At 48.3% G+C, this 21,007-nt stretch overlaps 3 non-coding genes and 2 pseudogenes across 3 annotated transcripts; 1 reads left to right on the top strand and 4 right to left on the bottom strand.

Moving 5' to 3' along the window:
• Positions 1-102: 102 nt before the first annotated feature.
• Positions 103-176, bottom strand: TRNAP-UGG (transfer RNA proline (anticodon UGG)). Its single transcript has one exon. It is a non-coding gene; the product is annotated as a tRNA-Pro (tRNA).
• A 644-nt stretch (positions 177-820) lies between these two features.
• On the bottom strand, positions 821-2,642 carry LOC147849656 (18S ribosomal RNA; annotated as a pseudogene).
• A 3,170-nt stretch (positions 2,643-5,812) lies between these two features.
• On the bottom strand, positions 5,813-5,899 carry TRNAS-GGA (transfer RNA serine (anticodon GGA)). The gene has a single exon. It is a non-coding gene; the product is annotated as a tRNA-Ser (tRNA).
• A 4,134-nt stretch (positions 5,900-10,033) lies between these two features.
• Positions 10,034-10,107, top strand: TRNAR-UCU (transfer RNA arginine (anticodon UCU)). Its single transcript has one exon. It is a non-coding gene; the product is annotated as a tRNA-Arg (tRNA).
• Positions 10,108-13,004: 2,897 nt separating this feature from the next.
• On the bottom strand, positions 13,005-14,826 carry LOC147849653 (18S ribosomal RNA; annotated as a pseudogene).
• Between the last annotated feature and the right edge of the window lie 6,181 nt (positions 14,827-21,007).

Raw genomic sequence — 21,007 nt, 5'->3', positions numbered from 1 at the left:
GATCCGTGGACAGAGTTATGCCACAAGAAGCCGCAAGAAGCGCAGAGAAAGACGTGGAAAAAGGACGGAGCGAAAGGTTACCCGCCCAGTACACGGCAATAATCGAGGTGACAGGATTCGAACCTATGGCCCTCTGTACCCAAAACAGATGCGCTACCAGACTGCGCTACACCTCGTGCTTGCTTGCTTGCTTGCTTGCTTGCTTGCTTGCTGCGTGGGCCATCCCCAGCAGTAATGGTTGAGGGCCGGCGTAAGCTATCGATTAGCGCCTAAGCCGCTTGGTTGGCACCCGATCTCTCATCACTCAATCTCGGGAAGGGAAAAGGGCCTAGAAAGAAAGTCTTATGTCCTTGCAGCAAGCAAGTCGCAGCAATGCAATGAAGGCCTTCGCTTTGTCGTCGTCTTTCGATCTATACGTTTTTCGAACTCCAATGCTTGCTTGCTTGCTTGCTTGCTTGCTTGCTGCTTTAGGCTTTAGCGAGGTTCATGAAATCTCGAAGAAAGCAGCAAGCAGCTGGGGTCTTTGAATAGTTAACGTCTCACAGGTCATGAGGCGGCTCGAAAGTCAAAGAATGTATATGATACTAACCGTACATTTTCCCTTCCCGCGCTGGTAGCTCAACTGTTAACCGCTTCATCCGCGATTGGTCTACGGTTTCAATCCCTTCATGCGCTTCATGAAGAAGCGCTTCCTCCTCGCGCATAGCGCTTCATCCGGCCGGGCCGGGCCGGGCCGGGCCGGGCCGGCATTTACCCAACTTGGAATTAACTTCATCAAGTCAGTACAGTTAACGAAAGGACGCTGGCGCTTCCCTTTGAGATTCCCTCCAGCCACAGGTTCCCCTACGACTACCATGTTACGACTTCACCCCAGTCACTGACCCAACCGTGATATGCGCCAAGAAGACCACCAATACCAAAATGGGCCACACTCAACGTAGGCATGGAACACTTTAGTAATGGGTGATCTCTGGTCGATGCTTCGGGCGAAACCAATTCCCAGGGTGTGACGGGCGGTGTGTACGGGGCCCGAGTACATATTCACCGCGGCATGCTGATCCGCGATTACTAGCGATTCCAACTTCATGTTCTCGAGTTGCAGAGAACAATCCGAACTGAGGCAATCTTTCTGGATTCGCTCCGCCTTACGGCCCTGCTTCCTATTGTAATTGCCATTGTAGCACGTGTGTAGCCCAGCCCATAAGGGCCATGCGGACTTGACGTCATCCTCACCTTCCTCCATAGTAGAACTACGGGCAGTCTCTTGTGAGTGCAACATCGGCACAGAGGGAGTGTCATCAATCCTGGCTAACCGCTGACTGAACACAGATTCATGGGCAGGTACCGATGAAGCGGCTCACTTACCACCGGCTCGCTCGTCGGAACCTCAAGTTCGTCGGAAGCCAGCCCATGTTCTATGTTCCTGCTTGCCGAGGGTGAATGATGACATTGATCCTCTGGGAGCAGCATATCTTAGCAACACAAAACGAGGGTTTCGCTCGTTATAGGAGTTAACCAAAAACGTCTCACGACACGAGCTGACGACAGCCATGCAGCACCTGTATGAATTTTCGTTTCATCCCGTTAAGGACAAGCACACCGGTTCATATGTCAAGTGTTCATACGTCAAGTGTTCATATGTCAAGGGCTGGTAAGGTTTTGCGCGTTGTATCGAATTAAACCACATGCTCCACCGCTTGTGCAGGCCCCCGTCAATTCCTTTGAGTTTCAGTCTTGCGACCGTACTCCCCAGGCGGAGTGTTTAACGCGTTAGCTGGGCCCCCGATCCGCGGACCAAGGACGAACACTCATCGTTTACGGCATGGACTACCAGGGTATCTAATCCTGTTTGCTCCCCAAGCTTTCGCACCTCAGCGTCAGTAGAGACCCAGAAAGCTGCCTTCGCTACTTCGGCGTTCCTTCGTATATCTCCGGATTTTATCCCTACACACGAAATTCCACTCCCCTCTGTCCCACTCGAGTAAATTGGTTTTGAAAGCATTCCGCCAGTTGAGCTGGCGCCTTTGACTTTCAACCTGATTCACTGCCTACGTGCCCTTTACGCCCAGTCATTCCGAATAACACTTGCCCCCCCCGTCTTACCGCGGCTGCTGGCACGGAGTTAGCCGGGGCTTCTTCTTCGAGTCTTGTCATAATCGCGTACTCGACGAAAGAGCTTTACAAGCGGCATTGCCCTTCCTCGCGTTAGCGACGTTTTTCACTCACTCACGCGATATTGCTGGATCGGGCTTTCGCCCATTGTCCGATATTCCCCACTGCTGCCTCCCTACGGAGTCTGGGCCGTGTCTCAGTCCCAGTGTGGCTGATCGTCCGAAAAGATCAGCTAAGCATCTGCGGCTTGGTCAGCCTTTACCCAACCAACTACCTAATACTACGCAGGCTCATCAAACAGCGCTTTTTAGCTTTATCGAAAAGCAGCAAGCAAGCAAGCAAGCAAGCAAGCAAGCAGCAAAGCTGCTTTCGTTTCTTTGGGATTCGGCCCAAACTGTTTGGCAGATTCCCACGCGTTACGCACCCGTTCGCCACTTTGTCTTCAACTGTTCTATAGACGAAAACAACGTTCGACTTGCATGTGTTAAGCATATCGCTAGCGTTCATTCTGAGCCAGGATCAAACTCGGTTTTTTGGTCAATTTCTGCCATACGAGGCAGGTTGATGAATTCATGTGCAATATTTGAATTTTGGTGTGACTCTTGGTTGGAGAAGGCCACACCACAGTTGGTCTCTTCTCCATAAGCCGGACCGCCAACGTCAAGGCGAGATCACATTGGTCCAGTCCCCGCATAGCCAGTGGAAGGGTGAGGTGCATCCACTCAGATAGCATGGGGAGGTCGAATGACTGCGGCCACGTCAATCCGCTTCTTTTCTTTTCTTGTTGGGCCGCGCCGCAATTGTCTAGCTTCTGCTACCAACTCCCCCATCGGGCCGTCTGACTTTACCGTAGCCGATAAGTAGCGTTAATCGTCTTCATCGCGCTGATGAAGCAGCGGGTTCATCCACCACCTTGGTTCTTCCCCGCAAGCAACTTCCGCCGTATTATCCATAGCTGTTCATCAAGAAGGCCTAGAGTTAGTTTTCCGATAAGATTCAAGCTACAATTTCAAACAGCACCTTTTCTTCATGAAGCGCAAGAAAACTGCACTGCGGAAGAAGAAGAAGCGGTAAAAAGTGTAATATAAATGGCTACCAAAGTTCTTCTTTTGAACTTTCAAGAAGGCCTGAATATTCATGGATTATTATACGATAATCTTTAATGCGGCTCAGATTGCGGAAAGAATTGAATGCTGGAATTTCGAAATTCCGTTGGTAAAATTCAGAAGGATCATGCAAGAAGGCAATATCATCTTCTGGCCATAATCTGCGAATCCAGCAAAGCAAAGCAAAGCAGCACTTTTCTTTTCACTTTAAACCGAGCCGGCGGCAATCTTGATGAATCACTGGCAAGAAGATGCTTTGCACTTTTCTTTCCACTTTAAAGCAGCAATCTTTGAACTCGGAAATGGCACTTTTCCCTGCAAGCCTGAAACGCACGCCTTCCCCAAAAGAAAAGCGGAACCACCTAACGAGTATTTTAAACAGCAAGCATGATGAACCGGCATGTTCATCAAACCAAACAGGTTCTTCATGCATGCATGAAGGCCTTCATGATGATGAAAACCGCTTCATTGGAATGTCACCGTCTCATTGACAACACGAATGATAACGAATTGACAATATGAATAGTCACGTTAGTTTCCCATTCTTAAGCATGGATTATTATACAATAATCTTCATTTGCTTTTTTACTGTTGACAACATGTAGTGCGGGGGCAGGGTTTGAACCCGCAGTCTTCAGGTCATGAGCCTGACGAGTTGGCCATTTACTCCACCCCGCAAGCAAGCAAGCAATTGATCTCTCTCTAGCGAATCGGAATTTATTTTAGAAAAAAAGAAGCCGGCCAACTCCTATTCAATCTACTTGTGCGGGGGAATGTTTGCTTGCCCGCAGACCCAACTCCACGTGTTATTGATCGCATTTCCCGCTGTCCGTCCAAATGAACTTGCACTACTGGTTATTAAAGCAGCATTGATGTTACCTTAAAAGCAGCAAGCGCGCAAGAAAAGAAAAGAAAAGAAGCAAAAACTAGCACTCCCTTACCGGCTAGGTCTCTCCCGGCAGGCCACTGCCGCATTCCCAAAAAGCAATGTATGGGTTTCTTCCATCACGTCACTGTCGCATCGCTCGTGCTTCGCACTCGCTCGGAGGAAATGGGATTCGAACCCATGATACAAGAAGATTGTATGTTGATTTAGCAAACCAATGCCTTAAGCCGCTCAGCCATACCTCCGGTTGGGATGGGGGATTCATCAAGCCCCCATCCCGAAGTGCGTGCGTGCGTGCGTGCGTGCGTGCGTGCCTACTTGGGCCAGCATGCACCTATTCTTTCTTTCTTTATCCCGACCGCTCGTCGGTTTACAATGAACTGATTTCGGATTCGGAGGGCTTCCGAGCCGCCTCGGCGGTTAGTACTAAAAGATCTGGGCGGCGTTAGTCGCCAAGGACTGGCAAAATTACAAAAGGATCTGGGCGGCATTAGTCGCCAAGGACTGGCCAAATCAGAATAGCAAAATTCTTGAACCATCTCCATCAGTTCAGGAACCACACATTTCTCCAGATCATCGTGACGTACTTCCACGTATCCACTTAAGAGGAAGTCTTTTCATAATAAATGACCCTCGAAACCGTAATCGGTTAATGTACGGCGTAAATCAGGATAATTAGGAGAATGTAAACCAGACGTATCCCGCACTTCTCGCTCCCACCGGCCGGCTGATAGGGATATACTGATTACCAAACTTGCAGAAGTGATTTCATCTACACCAATTCGTACACGAATGCATGGGTTATATCAAATGCTTGGTGAGTTATAGACTACTCCGAATCTTCATTTTTGAGAAGGATAATCAACTCCGCGAGTATCGATCGGAATTCCAAGACGTATATTGATATGATACCTCGAAAACCACAGGAATTAAAATGGATAGTCCGGAGTGGCGCATAATATGCTTTCTTCCTTCGATGTTCAAAATCTATGTATCCGTTTGAAAACCGATAGAACAGTAGCAAATTATTTAAGTGGACTGCAAGCCATGATAAAGTTCAGGCAGGGTTTCATAAAAATCGTAGTGAGCATTGATTCTTTATAATCATGGCTGTTTAATCGGAGGGCTGAAACCTTAAGCGAAACCGCGTCGAGGCCGGTCATGAGATTCCGCCGTATCCCGGCAGCCTTATCATCAATTAAGGATCCCTACCCAAAGATTCTATATGCTTTTCGTTAGGGTTCCTTGATGGGCGGCTTTGGAATGCGTGCTGGCAACCGCTTCATCCGCGCCAAAGCGAAAAGGTTCTGGGGCCGTGGTGGGTTCGATTGATGGGCCAATCTTCTCAACTAGTTTTGTGCATATGAAGCAAACTTCTCATTCACAACGTTGGAAGATCGCATACCCGAGTACGGCGGCTGGGGGGGTTTGCTCTAAAGCCATTCCTACACCAAAAGAAAGGAGCAAGCCAAGGTTCTCATCACGGGCATCCCAGGGATTGTTATTATACGATAATCCTTGCATCACTCGTGCGAATCGCAAAGCCACCGTTTCCGGATGAATCATGCCTGAACGAGCCAGTCAATAGGGCGGGTGAAAGTATTGAAGAATCGTGAATTCATTTACCAAATTAATTGTCGACTTGCTGCTGAAGGCGGCGGCTTTAGGTTTTTTTTTCGATCAAATCGTGGATGGGGTATTCATGGCAAGGAAGGGGAGGGATTCGAACCCTCGGTAAACAAGAGTCTACATAGCATTTCCAGTGCTACACTTTAAACCGCTCGGCCACCCTTCCTCAGAGAGAGAAAGCCATGGAACAAAGGCAATTGCCAACGATCTTTCTATATACGAAATTTCGGGTTATAGAACAAATTTAGAATAATTCAGACCTCCGCCGGTGGTTAGAAGCTTACCTAGCGCTAACAGCGTCACAGGGACCAAATGCGGCCGGGTGAAGCCGGCGGTTCATGCGTTAGTGGACCGCAAACACAGATTAACTACATGGCCTAGCATTGGCAGGGACCCCTTCAAGTCGATAGCTTTTTGGCAGCAAGCAAGCAAGCAAGCAAGCAAGCAAGCAAGCAGGGTATATTAAGAATACAGAGACGGAAATGGCAATAGGAGCGGAGAACGCTATTGCAGCATTGTAGGGACTACAACATTGTACGCAAGTTCGAATTGACAAAATCAAAGCCTAGCATGGTTTTTTGTCGAGGCTATGCTTCGTATCCTGAAACCCAAGAATCGGCGAAGAGAATCTTGAATTTCTCAGGCAGGATTTCATTTCTAGCGCGAACTGATCAGAAGCCCGCTACGGATAGACCGTCGCTGGGGCCGAAGATAATGGTGGTCCCGTCGAGGCCGAAGATGGTGGTCCCGGGCCGAAGGTGGTGGTGCCGCGCTGAGGCTTCTTTCATTTCCCGAGGAAGAGTTGTTGCCCTTCTTGCTGATTCGCTGGGGTTCAAGTCCTTATTACTACCGCTGCACGCGGCTGCGCATTGACTGTGAGCTCATTAGCCGGCAGCTAAGCAGCAATCACACATGGAGAAGACGTGCCAGACCCAGAGATACAAAGGCGTGCGTGCCCGCTTCTTCCGCCGCGCGCGCGCGCCGGTTCATCCCGGAGGAACCGCAGAGAAGAGATGCACCAGACCTTGCTTGAAAGTTGCAGCCAGCTAGAAAGCTAGAACCGGCCGGCAGAAAGCTGCCAACAGCAGGCAGGCAGGCAGGCAGGCAGGCAGGCAGGGATGCAGCCAGCAACAAAAATGCGCCAGACCTAGAAACCAAAGACGAGCAAAAAAAAAGAAAAGGACAAACGAGCAGATATGAACACGGCCAACAGAGGGTATAGCAGAAGCCGCCAGAAGCAGCGGATGACCTGTTTCTACAAAAAAAACAGCTGCATATAGCAGAAGCCACTTCCAGGAAGATGCGGTGTAGAGCTGAACTGCGGACGGAGCGTGAAGAATTGTGAAATTCGGGAAGAATCTGTTACACCAAGTATCAGAATTACGAACACGAAAAGCAGCCAGCCGGACTGCAGCCATGCTGCGCACCTTTGGTGGAGCTGCGAGACAAACGTAAAGCGGCAGCTAACAGACTACAGTGAAGCTAGACTACAAGCCATTAGTAAACCCCGATGATTAGGTTCAGCTGTTGGCTGTGCCCGCGTATATCAATCCGTTTTTTCTGCTTGCTGTGATGCGGCATGAAACGATGAACCACAGAGACGATTTGCCAGCCAAGCCAGCCAACCGGGAAGCTAAACTACGAACCAAGACCGTGCTCATCCCTGCTCGTTGCCGAAGCTAACATGCACTGATGAGGAGTTGAACCTTATGCAAGGAGCTCCGTTAGCTCTCAGTACATCAAAAGAAATCAGTAAAGTAAGTAGAGCTCTTGCTTGCCTAAAACACAAAAAACAAGGTAAACTTTAATATTGGAAATTATTCATGTTATCTTTTACGATTAATATCCTACCTTACTGATCCAATTCTTCTCTTTCCATTTCTTTCACTTTAGAAGCACCCGGTAGGGTCTTGTATCTACTAGAGCTAGACCTTTGACTTCTATCTGGTTCTTCCTCTTTCTTCTACTTTGCTTTATTTTAGAAGCACCCACCTGCTACTTCCGCCTCATTTACACTAAAAATAGTATGCCGGCGAACGTGGAAATTCAGCTTTCCGCCTCTGCCCTCGTAGGTGAATCGATGGGCGGTAAATTGTCGTCTTCTGCGGCGGCCCGCATCATAGGCGCGTTGCTGCTTTCTGCGGCATCCTCGTAGGGTGAGTTGTGTTCTATGGTATACTGCGATATAGGTAAGGATTCTTCGGCCGAAATAATCTTATTGGATTATAAAACGCCGCATTAATTGTATAGCTCTGCGCCATTCGTATTTAGCGTAAGCTCCCTTCATCAGGGAGTCGAGTTCTTCAATCCGCTCAATATCTTCCGTACCCTCAGTCTGAGTTACACGCTCATTGATGTGCGGTTGATCTAATGCTTCAGCGGTGTCTGCTGTGCTTGCAGCACTTCCTCTTCTACTGACGATGTTGGTAAAATTAACGAATAGATAGTTATTGAGCCTTTGCATGTGCTTTTTTATTTAGTGTTTAGGTCTAATTAGTAGGCTAGGCGTTAACCTGCCCGAAGAGGTCAGACGTCCCTCTCCTGCTCGTTCTTCGTATCCATAACGATTTTGTTTCAAGTAAGGTTTTAGGGTTTAGTGAATGGGAATCCCTTTAGATTATAAATGTCCTGCGAGGCAAAAAACCTGGTGAAGCATCTGATAAAGCAGCTCATTTTTAGCTCATATTCTTCCTGGGCGAAGCGCCGCTCGTCTCATATTCTTTTATCCTCCCCTGAGTAGACTTCTACTAACTTCTTTTCTCTAAAAGGGAACAATTCGTTTGTGAGAATAGCCGTATTATTCTTTTTGGACGGAAAGACCTGCTTCACTGTTCCCGCTGTGGGATTGGCTTCGAGCTCTTCTTTCTTGCGCGGGCGGCTTAGGTGGAAGGTAAAGAGGGTCCCTTTCTGGTCATTCAATTTCTACCAAAAAGCAAGCAGCAAAGTAATCTATAAATTCTATCTAAGTTATAGGAGGAGAGACAGGTCGTTTTCCAGATCCTTCGACAACGAAAAGAATGGGGTTGAGAACTGCTGAATAGCTGGTTTGCCTGCACCGTACAGTTCTGGCTTTGACTTTCGGTCGATTCCCCATTACTGTAAACGTGGCGGAAACTGCCTGCGGTTAAGTGCCGGCACAGAACAAACATTTCGATGATAGAATGTCGGTTTAGTTTCCGCAGGCCATGCCGGTCGGATCGCCGTTCCGGCGGACCAAACCTGCCGTGGCTTTGCCTTTCCCTTTGCCTTTGAATCGAGTCTCGAAAGCAGCTATGAAACCGTGGGGGGCGACCCCTGCAGGACCTGTGCTGTAGGCCACCCCTAAAGCAGATAGAACCAGAATCGGATCGTGAAAGACTGATGGAACGAGTGACATGACCGAATGATTGTTTAGCTAGTGATAGATTTTACGGGTCTTAAACGTTGTATGCTTTCTTTTTGGGGTGTTGGAGTATTGAACTTTTATTTCCTCATCACCTAGCCCGGGATTTAGTGAAATTCTCCCTACACCTTGACTAAACGATCATTTCGAATGGACGACGCAGGAGAGGAGTCGCATCCTTTCTCCTTCCGTATCCGCTCTTGAAAATCACCGGCCCGCCCCTTCCACCCATCATAGTGCCCCCTCGTCCGTTACTTTACCTCAGTGCTCTCCTGCCCGCGTAACATTATGAAAGGGTTGAGAACAGCAACGGCGACGGTATAGCAAGAGAAAGCTAGAGAGAAAGGGCTATGGGAATGTGAAGGACTCCCTTCGTTGAAAAAGAAAGTGTCGATTGTCTATTCTTTAGGCACTCGCGGGAGACTAATCTCTCCTAGAGAACACGTGTGGGAAGTATTCGTTTCTAATAATCCCAAAGTCTTTAAGGTTTTGACCATTTTGTGTAACCATTAGGATGCTCCGAAAACACTGGAGTACAGGAAGGAAACACTGGTGTCAAAGCATTCTTTGGGAACCACATCCTGTTCTTCCTAGATGGATGATTTGCCCCGTTTGATGCCGTCGTGTGAAAGTTGTTTTCATGATTTAGGAATTCAACTGATTTTAGGTAATCCATCTTTATGTGGCACGACATGAAAGGTGCTATGAAAAACACGTAACCGACCGAATTACGTGAAATGGATAAATCAATCTGGTTAGGGCATTCTTTAGAACTTACTTCAGGAAGAATCATCCAGGGCTGCGGTTGCGGTTTCTTCTTTCTTGTATTCATAACTTTTTTCTATTGCTTTTTCGGCGAAAAGGCAAGCAAGTTTTACCTGACTTAACTGAAAAGCCTAGAAGTGTTTGTAATGCACAGCATCCTTAGCTCAGTCGGATAGAGCAACAACCTTCTAAGTTGAAGGTCACAGGTTCAAGTCCTGTAGGATGCGGAAAGTGCACATTAGATTATATACCTACGGAATGCTTTGCCCTTGTTCAGGGCGGGCTAGCGGGTTCTTCCTTTCAACCGAACCTGCATCATGCTTCGGTCACTTTTCGCTATATTGGTATATGGGATTACTTGCCCCTTTTCACTTCTTTTTAAACAGCCATGATTATAAAGAACCAATCTCAGATTTTTATGAAACCCTGCCTGAACTGAACTTTATCATGGCTTGCAGTCCACTTGAATAATTTGCTACTGTTCTATCAGTTTTCAAACGGATACATAGATTTTGAACATCGAAGAAAGAAAGCATATTATGCGCCGCTCTACCGTATGAAATGGAAAAAGGAAAGAAAGAGTATTATTCCAAAAAGGAAAAGAAAGTCATTTTTTAAAGATTACCGAATACAAGCGCACATTCGGGCTATTAGGGACCCCCAACTCCATATTATTAAAGATATTTATACGGATTTAGACGCGGAAGGGCTATTATTGATTTGGAAAAAACACTTTTATTCTTGAAGATTGCTTGTAATGCGATTGGATCTATCATTCGTAAGGAGGGCCATTTATTGTTGGTGAATATTGATCTTTTGTACGATGACACAATGAAAAAAATGGCGAGAAGGACCAATTAAAGTCATATCAATTCCAAATGGATTGGTGGTTTCTTAATCAATTGGGAACATATGAAACATGAAGAACGCTTTAAGTATTCATCCACGTGGCGGCATTCTAGTCTACGTTTTTTAAAGATGTAAAGATATTTCGAAGGACTGATAACATGCTAAATTTCAGATAGTTTAGTTATACCGAATGCACGTAAAGATTTCATAGCTATATTTGAAGCTAATTGATCATGAATATTTATTGCATTCCTGGTGGATTCTACTCTCCTAGAGGGATTACATAGGTTAGTTATTTATCTCATTCTGGTAAATAATGATTCCGTGTGGTTCACAAATCCATTTTGCTAATTGGTCACGAAAATAGTCATTCATTCGAAAAAGGCTTGAGAACCCAGCAGAAAAGCCAGTAAAATAAGGAAAATTCAAAAAAGAAAAAAGAATACCCACTAGAAAGGATGCTAGTTGCTGTCTCTCACCTCTTCAGAGCGGCACCAGAAATCAAGCAAGAACCAGTATTATTCGTCACCTTACTATGCGTCCCTTTGCCATTCTTTGCGATGGCGAAAGCGGCTCCAGATGAGAAAAAGAGCCCAGCACAGCCCTGGAATTTGGGCTTGATACACTGGGAGGTTATAAACAGTCACACCCGCAGAGAGCGGCTGGGCGGTAAGTTGGAGGGAGTTTTCTGCAACAACTTTAACTTTCGCAGCTAACAGAAATCTCCTCTGTCCTAGAAGATGACGTTAGATCAAACCTATGCTCTCAGGCGCTTCTAACGTCCTACAAAACCGAAATCAAGTCAACAACGCCGCAAGCAATTAGTGACCTCAGTTCAGCTAGCAGGAAATATGATACTGGGATAGGGTAGCAGGCACTATCGCGAGGCGCTCCCCTATCCCAATGGGACTACAGGAAAGTCCGCAATGCAATATTGTGGAGAATGAATTAACCCCATTAAGGCAACCACGAAAGCATACCGCTTACGGTTTGATGAGTCTGATCTCGAGCGAGAATGAATTATCATTTTGTTCTGAGAATTCATCTGTTGGCTCAGCTCCTGGGGATGTAGAGGGCTAAAAGTAACAACAACTTGGTTATGGAAAATTGTCTTCAATTAAGTCATTTTTTATCCTATACGTCGGGGCGGGGTCCGCCCCCTCCCACGCCAATTGAACCAGTTAAAGGGAAGACAAGATCGACCCTCAACCATGCTGCTTTTACGGCATGCTCTTCCTTTCTTCCTGTGCTTGTTCTCTTCAGTCTAAGCTACGTAACTCCTCCCTTCAGTCCAAACCTTCGTCCCAATTCGTAAGCCTTCGCTTGACCGCAGTCCCTCGGTAGAAATGGGTTTGGTTTTCCCATAGCCATGATCTGTAGCCATCCTTTGTCCTATTTGTCAGTTGCGGATAACGGGAGTCGAACCCATATCCTCTGCTTGGAAGGCAGATAATCTACCGTTAATCTATATCCGCCTAAGTTTCGTTTCCGAAAGGAGGGGTATTATGAAGAAAGAGATCATTCCTATAATACAAATCGGCCGAAGCGCGGGGCCTTCTATGCGCGCGCAAAGACTTTGCCCCGCTCAAGCACCTAGTAGAATGCGAGTGATGGATCATTTGTGTTCAATTCGTTTCATATACGATAATTCATGGAACGCTATCGATGAAAATTTTCTGTTCGTATCTCTCCAATTCAAGAGCAATCAAGCCAAACTGCAGAGCCACCATTCGACCCTGCCTCTACAGGTACAAAGAAGGATGTAGCGGGAAGGGAAAAGGGCCTAGAAAGAAAGTCTTATGTCCTTGCAGCAAGCAAGTCGCAGCAATGCAATGAAGGCCTTCGCTTTGTCGTCGTCTTTCGATCTATACGTTTTTCGAACTCCAATGCTTGCTTGCTTGCTTGCTTGCTTGCTTGCTGCTTTAGGCTTTAGCGAGGTTCATGAAATCTCGAAGAAAGCAGCAAGCAGCTGGGGTCTTTGAATAGTTAACGTCTCACAGGTCATGAGGCGGCTCGAAAGTCAAAGAATGTATATGATACTAACCGTACATTTTCCCTTCCCGCGCTGGTAGCTCAACTGTTAACCGCTTCATCCGCGATTGGTCTACGGTTTCAATCCCTTCATGCGCTTCATGAAGAAGCGCTTCCTCCTCGCGCATAGCGCTTCATCCGGCCGGGCCGGGCCGGGCCGGGCCGGGCCGGCATTTACCCAACTTGGAATTAACTTCATCAAGTCAGTACAGTTAACGAAAGGACGCTGGCGCTTCCCTTTGAGATTCCCTCCAGCCACAGGTTCCCCTACGACTACCATGTTACGACTTCACCCCAGTCACTGACCCAACCGTGATATGCGCCAAGAAGACCACCAATACCAAAATGGGCCACACTCAACGGCGGCATGGAACACTTTAGTAATGGGTGATCTCTGGTCGATGCTTCGGGCGAAACCAATTCCCAGGGTGTGACGGGCGGTGTGTACGGGGCCCGAGTACATATTCACCGCGGCATGCTGATCCGCGATTACTAGCGATTCCAACTTCATGTTCTCGAGTTGCAGAGAACAATCCGAACTGAGGCAATCTTTCTGGATTCGCTCCGCCTTACGGCCCTGCTTCCTATTGTAATTGCCATTGTAGCACGTGTGTAGCCCAGCCCATAAGGGCCATGCGGACTTGACGTCATCCTCACCTTCCTCCATAGTAGAACTACGGGCAGTCTCTTGTGAGTGCAACATCGGCACAGAGGGAGTGTCATCAATCCTGGCTAACCGCTGACTGAACACAGATTCATGGGCAGGTACCGATGAAGCGGCTCACTTACCACCGGCTCGCTCGTCGGAACCTCAAGTTCGTCGGAAGCCAGCCCATGTTCTATGTTCCTGCTTGCCGAGGGTGAATGATGACATTGATCCTCTGGGAGCAGCATATCTTAGCAACACAAAACGAGGGTTTCGCTCGTTATAGGAGTTAACCAAAAACGTCTCACGACACGAGCTGACGACAGCCATGCAGCACCTGTATGAATTTTCGTTTCATCCCGTTAAGGACAAGCACACCGGTTCATATGTCAAGTGTTCATACGTCAAGTGTTCATATGTCAAGGGCTGGTAAGGTTTTGCGCGTTGTATCGAATTAAACCACATGCTCCACCGCTTGTGCAGGCCCCCGTCAATTCCTTTGAGTTTCAGTCTTGCGACCGTACTCCCCAGGCGGAGTGTTTAACGCGTTAGCTGGGCCCCCGATCCGCGGACCAAGGACGAACACTCATCGTTTACGGCATGGACTACCAGGGTATCTAATCCTGTTTGCTCCCCAAGCTTTCGCACCTCAGCGTCAGTAGAGACCCAGAAAGCTGCCTTCGCTACTTCGGCGTTCCTTCGTATATCTCCGGATTTTATCCCTACACACGAAATTCCACTCCCCTCTGTCCCACTCGAGTAAATTGGTTTTGAAAGCATTCCGCCAGTTGAGCTGGCGCCTTTGACTTTCAACCTGATTCACTGCCTACGTGCCCTTTACGCCCAGTCATTCCGAATAACACTTGCCCCCCCCGTCTTACCGCGGCTGCTGGCACGGAGTTAGCCGGGGCTTCTTCTTCGAGTCTTGTCATAATCGCGTACTCGACGAAAGAGCTTTACAAGCGGCATTGCCCTTCCTCGCTAACGCGACGTTTTTCACTCACTCACGCGATATTGCTGGATCGGGCTTTCGCCCATTGTCCGATATTCCCCACTGCTGCCTCCCTACGGAGTCTGGGCCGTGTCTCAGTCCCAGTGTGGCTGATCGTCCGAAAAGATCAGCTAAGCATCTGCGGCTTGGTCAGCCTTTACCCAACCAACTACCTAATACTACGCAGGCTCATCAAACAGCGCTTTTTAGCTTTATCGAAAAGCAGCAAGCAAGCAAGCAAGCAAGCAAGCAAGCAGCAAAGCTGCTTTCGTTTCTTTGGGATTCGGCCCAAACTGTTTGGCAGATTCCCACGCGTTACGCACCCGTTCGCCACTTTGTCTTCAACTGTTCTATAGACGAAAACAACGTTCGACTTGCATGTGTTAAGCATATCGCTAGCGTTCATTCTGAGCCAGGATCAAACTCGGTTTTTTGGTCAATTTCTGCCATACGAGGCAGGTTGATGAATTCATGTGCAATATTTGAATTTTGGTGTGACTCTTGGTTGGAGAAGGCCACACCACAGTTGGTCTCTTCTCCATAAGCCGGACCGCCAACGTCAAGGCGAGATCACATTGGTCCAGTCCCCGCATAGCCAGTGGAAGGGTGAGGTGCATCCACTCAGATAGCATGGGGAGGTCGAATGACTGCGGCCACGTCAATCCGCTTCTTTTCTTTTCTTGTTGGGCCGCGCCGCAATTGTCTAGCTTCTGCTACCAACTCCCCCATCGGGCCGTCTGACTTTACCGTAGCCGATAAGTAGCGTTAATCGTCTTCATCGCGCTGATGAAGCAGCGGGTTCATCCACCACCTTGGTTCTTCCCCGCAAGCAACTTCCGCCGTATTATCCATAGCTGTTCATCAAGAAGGCCTAGAGTTAGTTTTCCGATAAGATTCAAGCTACAATTTCAAACAGCACCTTTTCTTCATGAAGCGCAAGAAAACTGCACTGCGGAAGAAGAAGAAGCGGTAAAAAGTGTAATATAAATGGCTACCAAAGTTCTTCTTTTGAACTTTCAAGAAGGCCTGAATATTCATGGATTATTATACGATAATCTTTAATGCGGCTCAGATTGCGGAAAGAATTGAATGCTGGAATTTCGAAATTCCGTTGGTAAAATTCAGAAGGATCATGCAAGAAGGCAATATCATCTTCTGGCCATAATCTGCGAATCCAGCAAAGCAAAGCAAAGCAGCACTTTTCTTTTCACTTTAAACCGAGCCGGCGGCAATCTTGATGAATCACTGGCAAGAAGATGCTTTGCACTTTTCTTTCCACTTTAAAGCAGCAATCTTTGAACTCGGAAATGGCACTTTTCCCTGCAAGCCTGAAACGCACGCCTTCCCCAAAAGAAAAGCGGAACCACCTAACGAGTATTTTAAACAGCAAGCATGATGAACCGGCATGTTCATCAAACCAAACAGGTTCTTCATGCATGCATGAAGGCCTTCATGATGATGAAAACCGCTTCATTGGAATGTCACCGTCTCATTGACAACACGAATGATAACGAATTGACAATATGAATAGTCACGTTAGTTTCCCATTCTTAAGCATGGATTATTATACAATAATCTTCATTTGCTTTTTTACTGTTGACAACATGTAGTGCGGGGGCAGGGTTTGAACCCGCAGTCTTCAGGTCATGAGCCTGACGAGTTGGCCATTTACTCCACCCCGCAAGCAAGCAAGCAATTGATCTCTCTCTAGCGAATCGGAATTTATTTTAGAAAAAAAGAAGCCGGCCAACTCCTATTCAATCTACTTGTGCGGGGGAATGTTTGCTTGCCCGCAGACCCAACTCCACGTGTTATTGATCGCATTTCCCGCTGTCCGTCCAAATGAACTTGCACTACTGGTTATTAAAGCAGCATTGATGTTACCTTAAAAGCAGCAAGCGCGCAAGAAAAGAAAAGAAAAGAAGCAAAAACTAGCACTCCCTTACCGGCTAGGTCTCTCCCGGCAGGCCACTGCCGCATTCCCAAAAAGCAATGTATGGGTTTCTTCCATCACGTCACTGTCGCATCGCTCGTGCTTCGCACTCGCTCGGAGGAAATGGGATTCGAACCCATGATACAAGAAGATTGTATGTTGATTTAGCAAACCAATGCCTTAAGCCGCTCAGCCATACCTCCGGTTGGGATGGGGGATTCATCAAGCCCCCATCCCGAAGTGCGTGCGTGCGTGCGTGCGTGCGTGCGTGCCTACTTGGGCCAGCATGCACCTATTCTTTCTTTCTTTATCATCTTTATTTCCCAGATCTACAAGGGTATCCCTCTTCTCACCTGCATCTTATTTTTTGGGTTTCCTATTTGTGCGTGCTGCTTTAAGTAGTTTCATCTATCCACTTCTCCAGACACAGTATCTTAAGTACCAATGATGGTGGCCACATCTGCTGGCATGTGATTTTTGAACGTAAAGTCAGGTCCTTGTAAATAGGCGAAGCCAGGTGCTCTTATTTTACAACAATAAAGACGATTAGTTCCATTACTGACTGAGAACACACCAGATTCTCCTTTAAGTACTTCAGCTACAGTATAGATAGAAAAAGCTGGTACAGAAAACCCTTCTGTATAAGGTTTGAAATGGTGAATTGGAGATTCCATAGATTATTTCATTTAAGGTCATGATGAAGGACATGGCTTACGATCATCGGCTTTAATCGTGCCGCTGAGCATTTAATTAGGACGTTATACGATGATTCAAATACTTTATCACGTCTCTTCAATGCGAATACAATAACGATCGTGGCGATCTCCCCTGGTACCCACTAGTACATCGGAATCCGATTAGTCATGAACATCGTGAGGTGCTGCTTTTCACAAATCCCAGCATACTCCCGGTTGGGATAGGTAGGCCCCTTCTAGGGCTTTCCCCCCCTCTGAGCCGTACGTGAAAGTTTCCCTTCATACGGCTCGAATGCATTCCCAGAGGCCCGCCCCTGTAACGCGTCTGCAGGCACTTGGAGATGAAGGGCATTCCTGGTTCATGCGTGAGCGTCCATAGCACCAGATTTTGGATTGATTGGCGGCGATCCGGCTGGCTCATTTTCCGCCAGCACAAACAGAAAAATCTTTTTGCTTGCCTCAGGCCACTTACCGCGTGGCCCGCGGCGGGCGGAGAGCGACCGTGACCAGTGGAGTCAGAACGCGCGCTACATCCGTAGCAAACAAACAAACAAACAAACAAACAAAAGGGATGTAGTTCCGACGCGCGCGTAGGTTGAGGGCTTTCATCGTGCGTGCGTGCGTGCGTGCGTGCGTGCGTGCTAGGTTGTTGGCCAAGACTAGTTACTAGTCCGCCAATTTCTTTCTAGATCTCCATACTTCCGTACCGTCACAATCTTATGAAAAAAGGCGGCAGGTTGTTCATCTTTCTTAGAGCGCTGCTTTGCCCCTCTGTGCTGCTGCTTAAAGCCTTTATGCTTCCCTCAATTAATCGATTTGTGCCACTTTACCACCTTTCAATTCAATTTGATTCAAAAAGTCAGGTCACGTACTCTTATCTAAGCAGGCTCGGCCCTTGCTTTTCGGGTCTTTCTCCACCCATACCTCGTTACATGCCTAGCCCTTACGGACGCACAGATGAATATGGGCTTACCATGTTCCATCAATGGCATCTAACCTATGCCGATTTCGGCGGACTGTGCTCTACCCCGGTGAACCCATGCGGTTTCGACGTGCCCAGAGGCCAAAGGCGAATCCGTTCACGGTCCGTCAGACTAACCAGTCGAAGATGGCCCTAGCCTTGCCTCGGTCATGCTTTACTAGGCTTATACACATTTGCTTACGCTGTCCCCTCTTCAGCTCACCCCAGCCCCCATCTTGAGGGACGTTGCCCTCAAGGCTTCACACCAAGTCTTTACAGTCAAAGCGTGCTTGAGCAAGGTCAGGCAGAACCGTTGCCCGATGGGAACCTCCCCCATATTGCTATCGATGTCTTCATGTCGCACAACCTCTTAACATTACACCACTGAATCCCCGATCCAAAGCTTACTATGCAGTGACGGTACCGATATCCACTAATCATTATTTCCAGATACGGTTGTTGGTCGGCGTTTCCTCCGATTCGTCAATACGAGAAGCAAATTACTATGTGAATGAAAAAGTGTCTCCACTCAAGCCCAGAGGCAGATCTTATGCCACTCCACCTAGTCATATATAACTAGCGTACATCCTAGCTCCCGAGACCCTTTCATAGGATTCCAAAAGTTTTTCTCGCTCTTCAGAAGCCCACGGAGACAGAGTTGATGCTCCCACGTCCATGACATAAATAGTTAAAGCAGGTAAATAATTTGGGATTCAAGTTGTTTCACAAAATAACACTCATATATATTAAGCTCATAACGGTACCTCACAATTGCAAGGTCTCTCTACAGCTGAAGGATAAGCGTGTTCTTAGGCCATCATGGGAACGTAGATAGGGTTGAAAGTTACTCGATGCCAGCTGTGCTGCTGCTGTGTTGCACACGTTCACTCGCATCACATACACAAGTGCTCTCTGAACCGTGCGGGATGGTCACCCATCACACGGCTCTCCAACTTGAGTTACCCGAAGCGTTATCATGGTTTAGTTTCCGCCTCGCCAAAGAACTCCTGCCCATGAGCATTTAGATGACATCAGGACTAGAGCCTTCGTTTGTGAAGTCAACAAAAAAGCAGCGAACGTGGGTCGAAGGCCCGAAGGGCTGGGGAGAGTGCGGGGCGCGGCAAGCGCTTCTTTACCTCGCAAACAGCAGAATTGGGAGGGAGATAAAGCGGTTCATCAAACCCGCCAACCCCTTTTTCATCCGGTTCATCATGAAGGCGCTGAGCCGTGCTCTGGCCAGGACGGAAGGACCCTGGAAGTCATTCTGGCAACATCTTCGAAGGGTGTGGGGTTGACTGGCCAATTCCCGTTCCGACTGGCACAAACTCTGCCGGATGATGAAAACCGCTTCTTCGGCCGCTTCCCCCGGCGCTGCTCAAGTGTGCGGCGTCGGTCTGTCCGCCAATTTAGGCCCCTTCCCTTCCCTTCCCTTCCCTTCCCTTCCCTTCCCTTCCCTTCTGCGACACTAGCAGCACCCTATGCTTACACGGTTCCCGAAGCAGAAGGTAGGCAGGTACTATGAGCCCTCTGTCCCACACATCTATCCGGAAGTGCGGTTCACCGGTTTCACCGAATGCTCCTATTTCTCTAGCGGTTCATCCGGGTGAAGCGGCAAAGGTCGTGTGAGTGTGTGGTTACGCTTCAGATGTTTGCTATGCCCATATTGAATCCCAGTTTCCCTTATCCCCGGTGCACTCGCTTTGGATCCTCAACACACAGGGAGAGACGCGGTAGGGAGAAAGCCCGGCGCTGCCCAACACGTCCGGCTGATCGTTCCGCTGGCATCTCGCATTCACGATACTCCCCGTTCAACTGCCACTCAAGAGTGTAGTTGGAGATACGCTAAGAGTTGGCTATTCCCGGTTATCTCCTTTTATGACATGCTGTTGCCGTCGTCATATCCTATACGTCGATTAGTAATATCCGCTCTGCCGTGGGTTTTTGCAGTGCCCACAGGAGGACTTCATTCGGTGACTTTTCACGGTCGCCCTCCAAACGATCAGAATGAGGTAAAGCTTAGAAATACGTTTTATACTCGATTAATTTTTCCGTGCCCCTAGTTGGGTAGGCGTCGGTCCCTCGCTGGCCGGATCCCCCCAACGGAACCGTACGTGCAAGTCTCCCCGCATACGGCTCGCGCCATTTTTTATAGGTCAGGTGGGGTTCAGCGGCCCAGCGTTCATTCGCTGGTGAAACGTATCTCGTTTGGTAGCTTATGCGCGTACGATTGGATTGCTGCCCGCCCCCTTGTTTCGTAACTCTCTTCCAGGGTCCCTCTGTTGGTTGTTAAAGAGGATACTTCCCTTGGAGGGAGGGGGAAAGCAAATTATCCTCCCTGTGGGCAGCGCCCGCCGCCTGTCGTCGCACCGTAAACCCGCCAAGGCCCTGGCCTTGGGCCCGGAGGAACCAACCCGTGGGCCTAGCCACGGCGGTAAGGCCGGCTCCTCATTCTCACTCCTTTCTCCAGCAGGCAGCTTGAACAGAAGAAATCGGCCTCCTCATTCCCGTCAAATGACCCGGCCCTCCCGGCTCGACCGCTTGCTTGGTTACGTTTCTGTAGTTTCGTCGGTTCCCGTCCCGGCTTTTCTTGTATGCTTTCGGCAAGCAAAAAAAACGCTAGCGGGCCTACCACGCTTCGCGCCTGCGTCTTTGCCAGACAGTATTTGCCAGTAGTGCCATCCCACCCGACCTGAGGATTTAGTTTGTCCCTTGCGGGCAGGCAGTTGGTCTACCCATCCCAACATGAAACAAGTGTAAGTTGAAACGAAACCTCGGGCCGGTTACACGTTCCACTGTGCCGAAATGCGGAGGGTGCTGGTCGTAATAGTTACCCCGCGGGGTATGCGCGTGCGCTCTTGACGGGCACTCCAGGACCCGCCAACGCGTTCTTGTTTCCGAGAACCCCCGGGGAACCGTTGGCTCGCTCGTGAGATAACCAAAATCGGAAGTAGAGGACGGCAGGTTCTCCCGCACTCATTTATTCTGACCTCTGATACAGATAACGAGGCCACCTTTACGACC

The sequence above is a fragment of the Azolla caroliniana genome, unplaced genomic scaffold (genome assembly GCF_043228905.1).
Source record: "Azolla caroliniana isolate FFs.n. ecotype wild unplaced genomic scaffold, voAzoCaro1.0.p SCAF_27, whole genome shotgun sequence".
Taxonomy (NCBI): Eukaryota; Viridiplantae; Streptophyta; class Polypodiopsida; order Salviniales; family Salviniaceae; genus Azolla; species Azolla caroliniana.
Note: the sequence above shows the minus strand (reverse complement) of the source record. Positions and strands in the feature narration are given on the sequence as shown.